Raw genomic sequence first — 12,348 nt, forward strand, 5'->3', positions numbered from 1 at the left:
TCTTCCTCTAGAGAATGAATGAACAACTTCATTTTCACATCTTCAAAAGCAATACCAGTTGTTCCATGTATTCATGAAAATCCTTGAGGTGTTGGTTCGAACTTTTGTGTTTGTATCCACTAAATTTAGGAAAAATGGTATGCCATTCATGAAAATTAGGCATATGATTGGGATAACCACCAGTAGAAGAAAAATACAATGGGGCAAATTCGGCCAAAAATTTGATCCAGGAGTCCATTTTGAAAACCCCTCTAGATGAGTGATCTCAATTTCAAATGTAGGGGAAGTTTTCTTTTGTTTAACATCAGAACGAGTATGAGGCCTATTGAAAGCCAGAATGACCAAATAAATATATAAAAAATGGAGTTTCTAGGATGTTTACCATAAGGTTGAAACAATGGAGTCGCCAAGGTGAGAGATATTCAATCCAAATTTTCGTTGATCACCTGATAGAGGGAATGTAAAAATTTGTCATACCTAGGGAAAAATATTATAATCTGCTCCCCTTCAACAACACCCGGAATATGTTGTCACCTTTTCTATCACCAGTCACACAAGTGCTTCAAGAGATATAGAAGCCTTCTAGAGACGACCTCTGGGTTGATTATAGACAAGTGCCTAGGACATCTTAAAAGTAGAGTGGTTTTGAATATAATCTGTAGGGATTTCTGCTACACTCCAATTTTCACGTAATTTGAAAGGATAATTTAGGGGGCTTGGTTCAATGGTCCTTCATCAAGGTAAACTCAAGAAAATACATGGATTTAAATACACAAGGGGTAAATCGGGCTAATCTTAGAGAGTAATGTCTAGTTTTGGTAGCTGACACAAAAACAATAGGTAACTTTAATATTGGCGTTGTAGTAAAATGAAGAGGAGGAAAGAGAGGAGGGAACTTGATGCATAGGGATGAAAACATGACAAAATCCTAAGAAACAATGTTTTGGTAGGAGTATGGAAGACTGAAGAGGTGGAATGGCAGAAATAGTGCAACGCTAATTAAGGTCCCAAGATCTATAAATCATGAATATATTTGTCACTAATTAGCAAATGTAAATCTGTGCTCATAGGGTACTATAGGCTATTGAATAACACAAGTAAATTTGTAATTACCATAGGTATTGTTACTACTTAGCAGAAAAATATACAACCATGAATAAGAGTGAAACCAATAGCTTCATTACATTATTTCAAAGGGAGAAAAACATACATGAAGTGACAAACAAAGGGGACACATACTGCACATTGGTCTAATTAGAATCACCAAAGAGTTTCATTAATCCTTCAATAATCCAAATCACCAGTGTATTACATTTAGCAATATATAGCTCAAGTCCCTCATGAATAGGAAAATAGAACCAAAAGTAGAATCATGGAATTGGGATCTCTCGGGTGCAGAATTCTGGAACCTCTATTAAGTGTTTCTTCTCCCTATTTATAAGGAGAAGGGGGGATTTGAATTAATAGTTTCAAAATATCTTAGCCAAGGGCTAGTTTTCTGATTGACTAGTTGTCTTGGCGTGCGATCTCCTACTGCCCTAAGAGATTACAATGGATTTGATTCCTTTCTTGAAAATACACAGAAATTAGAGAATAATAGGAAAAGGAAAATTGAATGATGACTAGAAGAAAGTATCCTTATGCCATTCCTAATATTTCCCTTGATCAAGCCACGTCTTTGCTATGATGTGCCTCAACTGCTACTCAGTTGGTTCACCTGCCGATTTCTCCTTAATTGCGTAACTTCACCACACTTTGGAGCTGGTAGCGATCAACCGTGGTGGCTTATGACAGAGTGGAAGCATAGATTAACTTGGAAGTCCTTCATTGTATAACTGAGTGGAGCTCCATGTTGAGCCATTAAGTCTTCCTAAGTCCCATACCTCCATTTATTCTTTGAAGACATGCACATGAAGTAGTCAAATTCATTTATGTGGCCATTGTTGCCCTGGGTTTCTTGTTATCGAGGCTTCTATAGGATTAGCCCATATCAACATCCAACTACTCCATGCCTTCATTCAGTACCTCAACTGCTGACCCATTATGCCTTTAAAGATTTATACTTCCTTATCAGAGTGATCCCATATCGTAGAATTCATAGTGGTGAGTATTCAAGTCTAGCGAGTACCAACCTTCGATATGACTAGCCCCTCCTAGTTAGCCTTTCCTCCATCTCTTACCATAGGACTGAGTGATGTGACCAGGTGCTTAGCCTTAAGGCGTTAGGGCCTTTCATTTCTACCTGGGGGCTATCATTCCTTTGTAAACTGCTCTACGCCCCTGGTTCTTTAAGTTCCTCCTGACTGTGGGCAAACCCTTATATTAGAGGCCCCTTATCGACGATTTCCAATATGAGTTTTATTGTGCAGTCCCACACCCTTGGTTCTTTGAATCTTCTCGTGACTGTGGGCCAAGCCTTATATTAGAGCCCCTTTATTAGTGTTTTCCAAGTGTCCACTATCATAAAGTGTTGATATCCATCAACATCATCACTACCACGTGGAACTTCCTAAGTGGTGACACGTGTCACGTGGATAAGCCCAAATAGGACCCCTCAAAATACCAAAACTTCCTACCACGTGTCCTTATGTATTGCCACATCAGATGATGTCAGATTTATTGGAACCAATTATATATCACCACATGTCCTTATTGGAGCCAAACCTAGGTTTCCACGTATCATTATTGGAGCCCATCCTATGATGCGACATGCCTTGCTAGAGGAGAGAGAAAAGGACATGCCTGCCTTTGGTTTTGTGATGAAATCCTTTTTTAACATTTTTCGGCATTCTCGTCGATTTAACATGAAATTATAAATTTTCCATGTCGCAACTTTGAAAAGGTTGTCATGTCCATAATCATCTATATGCTTTACTGTTGGGACCTTCGATTCTGATTGTCAATATTCTATGATGTGTGATTGCCGATATGTGGGACCTCTCAAGTGCGGGACCTCTGATTTGTGAATCACTGACATAACTGATGTCGCAATCACCGATACGCCATGACCTCTGATATTGTGATCGTTGATATGCCCTGCTATCTGATACTTCGATTTGTGATTTGCAACATCTTTGGAACCTATGATATGCTCTTCTCCTTCCTTTCAAAGGAAAGAAAAACTTTAAACTTCAATAGGCCATATCTTCTGATCCATAAGTCCATTTTTGGACTTCCACATACCATTGGAAATATTGTTTACAGTAATTTCTAATGAAGATGGCTGAATTTGGGATTTGATTCCTTCTGTGGCTTGGAAGATGACTGTAATTTTTTTTTCTCTTTTGCACTTTGGATCGCTGAAATCACATTTTGCAGTGAGTGACAATAATGCGTATTTGAACTGATTATGATAACCAGAGATGTTGATGCAGCTTAAGTAAGAAACTTGTCAAACTCCATTGGCCAATAAATCACCGAGTTGGAGAAACAAAATAGAGAAAACTAAAGATGGAGAAATCAATTTGGGAAATTGGAAGGAAATTACATAGCTCTGAGTGTACTAACGTGAATGAGGCAAAGGGGCCCAAAATTTGATGTGAATGGGGCATAGGGATGAGGAAACCAAGCAAAAGTTTCTTCATAATCAGAAAATCATTGTAGCATTCAAAGAGTTTAAAGCACTCCCAAGCTTGACTTGTCCATATTTTCTTGATTTTACTTGGCCGAAGAAAGGAGGGGTTTGGGCAAAGGGCCAAGAAATCAACACTCATGGAACAAAGGAGTGAAATAAATAGTGGGAAAATTTCTTTTATAAAGAGAAAATCTCAGTATTCACGGACTCTATCGCCATCATTATCCTTATTTACTTGACTATTTGGGGCCTAAGAAGTTTGAATTTTGTGGAAACATAAGGTTTTAATAAATCTAATTTAATGGCCTCCAATGCCACATGGGAGTTCTTTATATATGAGTCGTACATAGCCAAAAACACACAACTCTTGGGCCTTGAAGTATTTTGCAGTGAGAATGGTATCATTGCTTCTGGGCATGGTTTTCTCTTGGCCTTCAACAATGTCTATTAATCACTTTATTTGGAATCTTTATTCCCATTCTCAGCATCCCCAAGTTCATCATCCATATTTGTATTCCCATAATAGTGATCATTAGGGAGATGTCTTTACTTTTCTTCCCGAACACATGGTGGGGGAAGGTGAATTCATAGTTTCATCATGTTTAATAAAAGGGACCTCAATGTCCTCTTGTCGTTTAGAAATTCCATCACATCACATCCATATGGCATCCTCTCCAACTGGACAATAGAGAACTCCCAGAACATATGCTGATCATGGTATGGTATCAGATGCCAAATTCATACCAAAAGGGTAGTCACCATAGAGCTGGTTGATAAATATTTGGAAGGTACCCTTCCATCATCCCTTCGAAACCTCTCTTTGTTTCACTCTTTGAGTCTTTTTGATAATTCTTTCATAAGAAAAATTCCACCTAACTTTGGCAAGCTTAAAGTGCTGTGAACACTTAACCTGAGCACAACTGTTTTCTTGGGTTTTATTCCAATAGAATTGGGCATACTTAAAGCATTGAGAACACTTGACTTGAGTGAAAATGTGCTCTCTAGTTCTATTCTAGCAGAATTGGGCCAACTACAAAAACTAGAGTCCCTTTCTCTTAAGTACAATGATTTATGTGGCAGGATACCATGACAACTGGGTAATTTTACATAACTTATTCACCTATCCATATCTCATGATAATATGTTGGGTTCTATTCCTTGTGAGATATTATGTCTTCTCCTCCAAAGTCTCTCTTTATCAAAACTTCAACATACCTAAAGCCATTGTTAATTTGACATCCTTGATTGAGCTATGCATATATGAAAATAGTTTCACTAAAATACCTAAAGACATTTCCAATTTACCTAAGTTGACCAATTTAACTCTTTCATCTCTTTATGGAAATAAATTTTCTATCGACATACTTAAAGTCATTGCCAATTTTACCACATTGACTTACTTATACCTTTCTAAAAATGGTCTTTCTGATGACATATTTAGAATAATTTCCAAGTTGACCACATTGACTTACTTAGACCTTATCTCAAACCTTCTCACTAATAATATATATGTAGCCATTTCCAATTTGACTCAATTGACCACTCTATCTCTTTCTAAAAATAAGCTGATTGGTACCATCCCTATAGTACTTTCCAATTCAATTCACATGACCTCCCTAGATGTTTCTTGAAACAATTTCATTGGTTAAGCATCCTTGTAACCCTTTCTGATTTGACTGGACTGACCTTCTTATGTTTTTCTTTCAACAATCTCACTGGTAGCATCCTTTAAGCCCTTGGAAATTTGACTCGATTGACCTTCTTAGATATTTATATAAATAATATTACGGTAGCATCCATGTATCCATTGGCAGTTTAAAGCAGTTGACCTCTCTATATATTTTTGAAAACAAGCTCACTGGTAGCATCCCTGTAGCCCTTGCCAAATTGACTCAATTGACTACCCTAGATTTTTTTGAAAACAAACTCATTGGTAGCATCCTTGTATTCCTTACTAATTTGATTGAGTCAACCTCCTTATATATTTATGAAAACCATCTCACTGGTAGCATCCCTAGCCCTTGGCAATTTGGGTAAGATGACCTCCCTAGATATTTTTGGAAACAAGCTCGTTAGTGTAATACCTATATCCCTAGGCAATTTGAACTACCTAAATATTTCTACATAAAAGTTCACTCATAACATCCCTGAAGCTATTACCAATTTAAGGAACCTTAAATACCTTGACATTTCGAACAACAATCTTACAAGGACAATTATGAGAGCCATAGAAAAGATTCATTCATTACAATACTTAGGATTCAATTCAAAAAAGTTAATTGGGTTCGTCCCATATACCATAGGTCACTTAAAGGCTCTTGAGTACCTTTTTTTATATAACAACAACTTTTTAGGGAGTATTCCTAATAATATTAATGAATTGAATTCACTTGCAATATTAGATCTATCAGAAACCAACTTGAAGGGGTCAATTCCTAATGCCTTTAGAAATTTCACTAATATGAGAACCTTCTCTACTCATTCTAACAATTTGAAGGGGTAATTTCGTAATGCCTATGTAAATTTCACTAATTTGAGAGTCTTCTTTGCTCATTCTAATAAGTTATTTGGGGTACTACCCACATCTTTAGCTAATTGTACCCATCTTAAGCAACGGGATTTAAGGAAAAATGGATTGACAAGGGAACTTCCTATGTAATTGACATTTTCTCATGACTTGAAAGTTTTAAGCCTTGGTTATAATAATCTGCATGTTTGTATTCCTCGACACATCAAAAATCTCACCAAATTGCATGTATTGGATTTGTCCAATAACGGACTTAATGGAAGCATACCAACTCATCTTGAGAGACTTTCAAAATTTGCAAATGTGTCAATTGAAGATACTTCAGATGAAGAAATAGATATTGTTATGAAAGGGAGTGAGTATAAGTTGTCATATCTCTTTCCAACAAACACTATATTTGATTTGTCTTGTAATAATATTACAGGAGAAATCCCAACAAGCATAGGTAGTATGAGTCACTTGTGTTTCCTGAATTTATCTTGGAATCAATTGGAAGGGAGAATACATGCAACTCTTAGTCATATATCTACTTTGGAGTTGTTATATTTTTCACGTATTAATTTAAGTGGACCAATCCCTGAATAAATCCTTGAGTTACATGAGTTGAGCGTTTTGTATGTTTAATTAAAAAGGCTTTGCGGGAAAATTCCAACTGGGACACAATTTTCTACTTTCAGTGTAACTTATCTTCCAAATAATATGTGCTTATGGGGTTGTCCTTTAGATTCATTTAATGAAGATGAAAGGCAAGAAATAAAGGGTGATAATGATTTTAATAGTAGTAATGTAACAGTGGGATGGCTAAGTCAGCTCAATGAAAATATGTCATTGGTAGTTGGTTATAGGAATCGGGATTGGATTTGGGGGAGTGGCTACTATCTTTATGCTATGTAAAAGAGCTAATAATTGGGTTATGTCCGCAAACATACCACACCATTTTTTGGGGGTATATTGATTCCCTACTTAGAATGTTCTTACTAGCCCGCAGAAGATTTCACTTTCTTGTACAAAAAAATAAAGTATATATTTAATTAAAAAATTCTCTTATTTAGTTGTGTTATGAAGCATTATGTAAACCATTAGATTCAAGTTTCCAATTCCCAGTGAGTCAAATTATAAATATAAATATACTTAACATATCTATCAACACGTTTAACATCTATATATCATTGTTTAAATCTATAAGGCAATACATAATTTTATATAAACATAAAAGTTTAACATAAATGTAACACAACTCTACAATAATGGTATACACTAATATAATATTATCGTTTGCGCGAAGGGCATTCTACCACCCAATATGACTAATATGCATAATATTTTTCGTGCTCAACCTAGAATTGACATGTGTCCTCTTAAAAATGCAAATAAAATGTTAATTAAATAAAATAAAATAAAATTGTGGGATATAATAAAAAAGTACCATAAATTATCAATAATTTATCTCTCTTTACCGTAAATAAAATAAAATATTTTGATATCCATGTAAAGTAACATAATTTTATGTAAATGTTAAATAACTAAAATAATTAAAAATAGTTTTAAAATATATATATTTTTAATTTTGTGAGTAAGGAAAATGTATAATTTGTATAGTTTTAAAAATATTTCAATAAAAAACTTAAAAAAACTATTTGGATATTTATGTTAACTAGTTTATTTTAATATCAACTCCATAAAATTTCATTGTGAAGGACTAAGTAATATTTACATATATTTTAAGAAATATTGTAAAAATAAAAACATTGTAATGTGGATGATGTGGTTTATATATAAGATATTTTAGTGTTCATGTTAAGTAAAATATTTCAATCTCAATTATGTATATATTAGATATGGTTTAAAAAATTATATATATATATTATATAAATAAATTGAAAAAAATAATTATGGTGAATAAATATGAAGTAATTTCACTATTTTACATTTTGGTCTTTGTTCATGTATATTTTTCAATCAATTTTGTATGGAATACAATAAAGATATACTGGAATTACAAATTTAAGTTGTGTAGCCTAAACCATAAATGAGGATTTCCAATCCATTAAATTATTTTATGCATTCAAAAATTTAATTTAAAGAATCGAAAATTACATATGGGGTATCTACTGGTTCTCTCTCTCTCTCTCTGTATATATATACATAAAGAGAGAGAGAGAGAGAGAGAGAGAGAGATTTATGTCAATGAAGCTCAAGATATTTGATATGTTTTGAAGCTTTATAGATAGATGATTAAGATGGATCTATATTGGTTTTAGTACTATGTTGCTATGTGAATTATTTTTATAATACTTATTTCATTATCTCAATGAAATCCTACTTATATTATGATAAAGTATTAATTATGCTGATACACGTGTTTATTTTGGAATAGGGCTTTAAAATTTTAATTTAGTTATCTATAATTGTTAGGTGGATGGTAGAGATTTAAAATCATAAGAATATTTTAGAATATTCTTAGTAGTATATTATTGAAACGTCAGCATTCTGTTGCAACAACATGGGGGATAACCACCCAGTCTGAACCTTAAAAGCATCTCCTTTTCTGTTTGGTATGGTGGCTCTGACTGGCGATAATGGGATTAGTTTCCCAGTAAGAATTGATATGATGATGATTTTGGGTTGATACAAGATATAATGGGAAATGATTTAACTAATAATGATCTAATTAAATAGCAAACACATGCATCTATCTATTTTAATCTATATCTTATTATATACCCAAGAATAACTCAAATCATGCGATGTACAAAGCTATCTTAAAGCAAAAGGTAATAAAGATCATTCAATTGATATAAGAGAAGAAATCGTTAATGATAATTATTTTGACTAAATATTTAGGCAAAATAATTGTGGAAAATATATCGCATATATCAATTGTTCATGTATTCAATAAGGAATTACAGCTGAAACATTTATATAAAAGTTCTTCAATGTCAAACTATAACTCAGATTTCATACGTAACACAATATCAGAATGATTACGCTAATTCATAAACAAAACAGAATCATAAAGATAGAAGTACTAGATATGAAAGGTCATACTCATGAGGTCAACAATATTGATATATACACTAGTGCAAAATAGCTAATTAATTACTAAAAAAATGGCTAAAATTTGCATATAAACGACCATTTTTCAGTCGGTGACCAGTAGTAGTTAATTTACAATATCTTATAACATGACCAACTTTTAGTCGTTTTTAGCCTAGTCATTAATTGTTTGTCTCAATTTTATCATATAATAGTATATTTAGTCTTTGATTTAGTCATTAATTGCCACAATTAATGACCAAATATACAACAAAATATATTCCTATATGATCACTTGAGAAAACCAAAGAAATATGACCAAAATGTTAGTCGTGTTATAAGATATGTAAATTAGTTACTAATAGTCACATATATGCAAATTTTAGTCATCATTTGAAACCAATTAATGGCCAGAGAAATATGACTAAATTTTGGTCGTGTTATAAGATATTGTAAATTAGTTACTAATAGGCATATATATGAAAAATTAGTTGTCATTTATAATCACACATTTATCATTTTCAGTAGTCATTTATCTTTTTTGGTAGTCTCATATTCATTATATAAATGACTAATTTAGTAGTTTATATTCATTTCAATTAATTTCATTAATAATCATCATAAATGACTAATTTAGTCGTATATTCATTTTATTTGTGTTCATCATTAATCAATATAACCTACTAATTTACTAGTTTTAGATTGATTTTATATTTTCATTATTAATAGACATAAATTAACTAGCATGATTTTGCGACTAAATTTAAAGAATGTCATACAATGTGCATGTTCATCTAATATGAAAACGCAAAGTTGCATATGTTAATTACAATTCTAAACAATATCAAGTGCAACTATAAATAATTTCAACCACGTAAATTATCTTATATGAAATGTTAAAGTATTACAATATGATTTTCCAACTTAATATTGGTTGGACTACAATTTACACATGAAATGATGTTTCATCACTTCAAAACATTATCATTGTGTTGCCAAGACATTGCAGGTGAATTCACCAAATCTAAAGACATGATCATCAATCTCTATGTGTGCGTCTTATGTGGAATATTGAATCTAAGGGTATCACTAGACCGACTCTCTTGTCTCTCTTTTTGCATTTGTCGCTCTAGTGTTATTATTTTCAACCTCTTTCTTCAATTCCTGCTTCTTGCCATCAATATTGAATTCCTTTTCTGATAACAAAAGAATATATTTTGGTTTGCAGATTACTGTGGTGTGATTTTTGAATGGAGATCGGATTTTCCACAGTGCTCATGTTTTTTGGTCGACGTTTCGAGTCTGAAACTAGACTCATCATCAGGACAAAATGTGAGGAGAAAAGAAGGAACTGTTAGGTATAAATATGAAAAACCCAGTTTGTGAAGACCAATGGCCGACTCTTTGCCTCATTGATGATTTAATTTATTATTGTTATTTAAGATTTTTCTGATTTTATAATTAACTATTTTAATAACTACTTTGTTAATTATTTTTAATTTTTTTATATTAATAATACAATTTTTATATTTTGTCTTATTTTATCATTAAGCCTCATAAATTAAATTTTTCTTATTAATTATGGTCATGCTTATTGATATTTATATTCTTAATTGATTACAATGAGATTTTATTTTTATTATTATATAAGTTTATTTATTATTAATTTATTTGTTATTAAAATCTCTTATTTAGTAATTCTTAGATTGTTTAGTAATATTCTCATTAGTATTTTAATATTCATGCTTATTTGTTTATATTTATTATATGTTATTGTTAATGTTATTATAATTCTATATTATCATTCTGCTCCTATTATCTATATTATTCTTGATGTTACTTACTATGATATTAGTTCAAGCTCTTTTATATATACATCTTGTTATCTATTATAATTGATATTTATTATGATATTTATTAATGTTCTACTATATATACTTATTGATATATCCATTATTTATCTATTATAATAGATGTTTGTTAATGATAGTTGCTAATCTATATTATTATATATGTTATATACTAAGATATTTATTAATGATCTTCTAATGCTTATTATATCTAATAAAGATTCTAATTGTTTTTATATTTGACGAGGTTAATGTTAGCCTCATTATTTAATTAATTTTAATGTTATTAATGCTTCTATTATTTGTATCCATTAATGCCTTTTATATCCTTTTTGTTAGAAGATTAATTTTAGTAAATTATTAAGATACCAAGTTAAAATTATTATTAATATGATGGTAGGTTAGGGATTTCCAACATTATTATTAAGATTGTTAGCGGGGGTTAGCACGGGGTTCCAATTTTTGCTAATTTCCATGCCACCATCCCTGTTTAGGTTTTTAGGATGTTTAATGATTTCAATAGCTTCCCTAACTTTACGCTTGAATTGGTGTTCTACATTAGCAATGACTTTGGTGTCTTCTAAGCAAATATGATGGTTAGTTTTACCTACATGCTCAGCTAGGGCTGAGGACTTGGTTCTTTCGTTACGAATGTCTGCACTATGCTCTTTGAGTCTAATCCTAACCGATCTACCAGTTTCTCCTATGTATTGATCCCCACACGAACATTTGATGATATAAACCCCTTTTTGCTGAAATAGCTCTTGGTTATCCTTAACAGACCTCATTCTTTGCTTAATGGTAGACAAGGGTTTGAAAGCAGTTTTTATATTTTTCTTGTTGAGGATTTTGGCTATTTTGTCGGTGACTCCTTGTATGTAAGGAAGGCAGGTATTGGAGGTAGGGTCGTCTTTTGTTTTGTTTTTATTGTTATTAGTTTTTGCTTTTTGAATGGCTTTGTATATGTTTTCCTTGCTGTACCCTAGGTTGGCAAAGGTTCTTTTAAGGTAGGAAATTTCTTCATCGGTATGGTTTATGTCAGAGATTCTGTAAGCTCTAGTGAAGAGGGTTTGTAGGACCCCCATTTTTTGGGCGGGGTGGTGATGAGAGTCGGCATGAAGGTAGTTATCCGTGTGTGCTTTCTTTCTAAAAACTTTGTGACCAATGGAACCATCCTTCCTTCTAATGAGGAGAATGTCTAAGAAAGGAATGCAATTATTTTCTTCAACTTCCATGGTGAATTTGATGTCTTCAGACAAGCTATTGAGGTGATCCAGGAACTTGCTTAGCTCCTTCTCGCCATGAGGCCAATTGACACTGGTGTCATCCACAAACCTAACCCAAGATTTGGGTTTTAGTGG

This window comes from Pinus tabuliformis, chromosome 2_2, assembly GCF_031772625.1.
Source record: "Pinus tabuliformis cultivar Carrire ecotype Pingquan chromosome 2_2, CPIR1, whole genome shotgun sequence".
Lineage (NCBI taxonomy): Eukaryota > Viridiplantae > Streptophyta > Pinopsida > Pinales > Pinaceae > Pinus > Pinus tabuliformis.